The 3,241-nt window shown below is 52.4% G+C and overlaps 1 non-coding gene across 1 annotated transcript; it reads left to right on the forward strand.

Annotated features, from left to right (window-relative positions):
- The first annotated feature begins 2,866 nt into the window (after window positions 1-2,866).
- On the forward strand, window positions 2,867-2,949 carry TRNAL-UAA (transfer RNA leucine (anticodon UAA)). The gene has a single exon. It is a non-coding gene; the product is annotated as a tRNA-Leu (tRNA).
- Window positions 2,950-3,241: the final 292 nt, after the last annotated feature.

A 3,241-nucleotide genomic window follows, 5' to 3' on the forward strand; every position in this document is an offset into this window, starting at 1 on the left:
TGAATCGCTCCGGCCCCTTGGGAGTGGCACAATCAGCCAGGCCAGGGCCTGCCCCGGCTGGGCTCCCTCAGGGTCCACTTGCCTGGAGGGATCCAGCCAAGCCCCACCGCATTGTCTCCCCCCCAGCCCCAATTGGCCGAGACTGGCCAGGCTTCTGCACCAGTCCCAGGCAGCTCAGTTCCGGGGAGACAGGTGGGGCCCCATAGGTGGTGGGAAGCAGAGAGTTCCTGGAGCCAGAGGTGCACTGGGTTCCGTCCAGGGGGTAGAGAGGAACAGGCAGGTGGGGCCAGAGGGTGGAGAGGAGCATGTGGTGGGCGTGGGGCAGGGGAGCGGGCTGGAGGAGTCTCGGGGTGCAGTGCAAGCGGAGCAGGCCAGGGCCCCTTCTGAGCATGGGTCCGGCTCCATGGTACCACTGGCGCCATTGTAAATCCAGCACTGCTAACCTTAGGACCCATTAATATAGATAGCATATGTTATAGAATTCCAAGAACATCAGCTAAAGGAGTTATAAATTATTAGAAGCAATGTAGTGACCTGTGCGACACTAGCAACTGATTTATGATTTGTTAAAGTGTTAATATATGCTATTTATAAATGGAACCTCAATATAAAATGACCTATATATTTATAGAAAAAGAACTGAAAGACATGAAACATTTTTCATTGTCAAATCCTGCTTTTGCCTTTAGTTATTACATACAGAAAATATGTAACTATTTGCCTGATTTCATGTGTCATACATAGTGCTCAGATTTCTGTGGGACCGAACATGCCTTTGAAGGGAAAGGTGTGGCGACACCATACAATTCCAGGAGTAACATTTTCCCCCCTAAAGAAACCTGTTTAACTAGAGAAGCCTGTTTCTATCAGCCAGGGCACGTATGTTCCAGTATACAATTAAATGGGAATAAGTAAAATGTCAGTAAATAATAAAGTTAGTGTCTGTTTTCTTCTCTTTCTTTCCTTTTTGGTAGACTGATGGTCTCTTCATTATCACAATTGTTTGGGACTTTTTCTGAACAGTTCTTCATTTCCTTAAGGAAACCACAGTTTTGCCAGGAAATACTTTGCACCATAGGGTTTCACTGCCTTAGAATGTGACTGTTTTGCCAACTTAATTTCATTTTCAGAGCATTAATTAAATGGCCAAAGAACAAACAAAATGTCATTTGTTCCATAAGTGTGAAATAGAGCAAGGAAGGATTTGTTTTCAGTTTCATGTAGGCCCAAGGGTGTGTACCACATGCAGGACTGAGGGGAAAGGGAAGACCTCTAAAGGGAAAGACTGAGAGGAAAGGGAAGACTGCTTTTATTACATAAATTAAACAGAAAGTGAGGGGCAGCATTTCAGCCATGATACCTGCTTCTTGCTGGCTTTGCGCAAAATGGAGCAAAGTCAGTAGCCTGTTATGGTTATTAAGAGTGGCACTTTCATGACACAGCACTATAAGAACATAAGAACGGCCCTACTGGGTCACACCAAAGGTCCATTTAGCCCAGTATCCTGTCTTCTGACAGTGGCCAGTGCCAGGTGCCCCAGAGGGAATGAACAGAACAGGTAATCATCAAGTGATCCATCCCCTCTCGCTCATTCCCAGCTTCTGGCAAACAGAGAATAGGGACACCATCCCTGCCCATCCTGGCTAATAGCCATTGATGGACCTATCCTCCATGAATTTATCTAGTTCTTTTTTGAACCCGGTTATGGCCTTGGCCTTCACAACATCCTGGCAAGGAGTTCCACAGGTTGACTGTGCGCTGTGTGATGAAATACTTCCCTTTGTTTGTTTTAAACCTGCTGCCTATTAATTTCATTTGGTGACCCAACAAGGGCACTGGAACCCTGGGGGTGGAAGTACTTTTATTCTAAACTCCAGAAATTACAACTTTTCAGAAAAATTTACCCTTTTGTCAGGCAGAAGTTTCCATGCTCTCTGTCTGGCTGTTTGTGAGGGAGGGGAGTGTGTTAGTGATTTTTTTTTTAGGGGGGGATACAGTAGAGCAAGTGTCTGTGTATGGAGAATGTAATGGTGCGTATGGGGTGCAGGTGTATGGGCAGTGAAGGGTGTAGTGGGTGGGGGAGGGTGCACTGAGGCATGTGGGAGGTGATGTGGGGTGCAGTGGGGTGTGGCGTATAAGCAGGGCTGCATATAGGGGTGCAATGGGTGCGGGTTTATTTAGTGAAGGAGTGCAGGAAGTAGGTTGCCGTGTGGGGTGTGCAGCATGGCGGGAAGGAGTGTGGAGTGCGCAGCGGGGGTGCCACGTGGGGTGTCCAGGGGAGGGGTGAAACAGGGGGTAGAGTGTGGGGGGTGCAGCTGGAGGGTGCAGCGAGTGGGGGAAACAGTGTGGAGTGGGGCCACAGTGTGGGGTGCCATGTGGGGTGTGGATTGGGGATGCAGTGTGGGGGCACAGTGTGGGTGTGGATGGGGGACGCAGTGGGGGGGTGCAGTATGTGGGGGGAGTGGCATGTGGATTGGGGGGCTGCAGTGGGGGGTGTGGAGTAGGGGGGCGCTCCGGGGGCACCGTGCCTCGGCCTGGCTGCGGGGCGGCCGGTCCAGGCGCTCCCATCGTGGGGGGGCAGGGGGGTGAGGTGAGGCCGTGACCTGGCGCTGCCGGGCGGAGCGCGCGACTCCCGCCCTTCTCACACTAAATCCCCCGCCCGCTTCTCCCCGCGCGGGCGCGGCCCGCCTTTCTCCCGGCGCGTCCCGCTCGCTGCTTTGGTTCTGCGCCCTCCCGCGCTGACGATGACAAGCTGCGGGGTGCCCCGCTGGGGGCTAATGGCCCCGTTCTCCTCCCGTAGATGGGACAAGTCGGGCTTGGCGGCGGCAGCTATGTAGCAGTGTCCTCGTGCAAGTCTTGCACCTGCACCAGGATGGCCGAGTGGTTAAGGCGTTGGACTTAAGATCCAATGGACGCATGTCCGCGTGGGTTCGAACCCCACTCCTGGTAGCTGATGTTTTTTTCCCCTGGGCTCGTTAAATTCACAAGGAGGGAATGTAACCAATGCCCATGCCCCAGGGAGACTCCCAGCCACCCAACTTAACACCGGGAAGAGTGGCATGTAACCGAGCTGTGGCTGCTGCTTGCACGTTGGGACAGGGACTGTGCAGAACTGTGTAAAGAAACATCTTCCGGGATCACAGCACCCCTAGTGTAGGAAAATCCTCCCGCCACAGGGTAAACATGGCTTCCTTCAGGCATGGTCTCTGCACACAAACGGGCAAATATGCCAGATGCGGAC

This window comes from Caretta caretta, chromosome 3 (assembly GCF_965140235.1).
Source record: "Caretta caretta isolate rCarCar2 chromosome 3, rCarCar1.hap1, whole genome shotgun sequence".
NCBI classification, from domain to species: Eukaryota; Metazoa; Chordata; order Testudines; family Cheloniidae; genus Caretta; species Caretta caretta.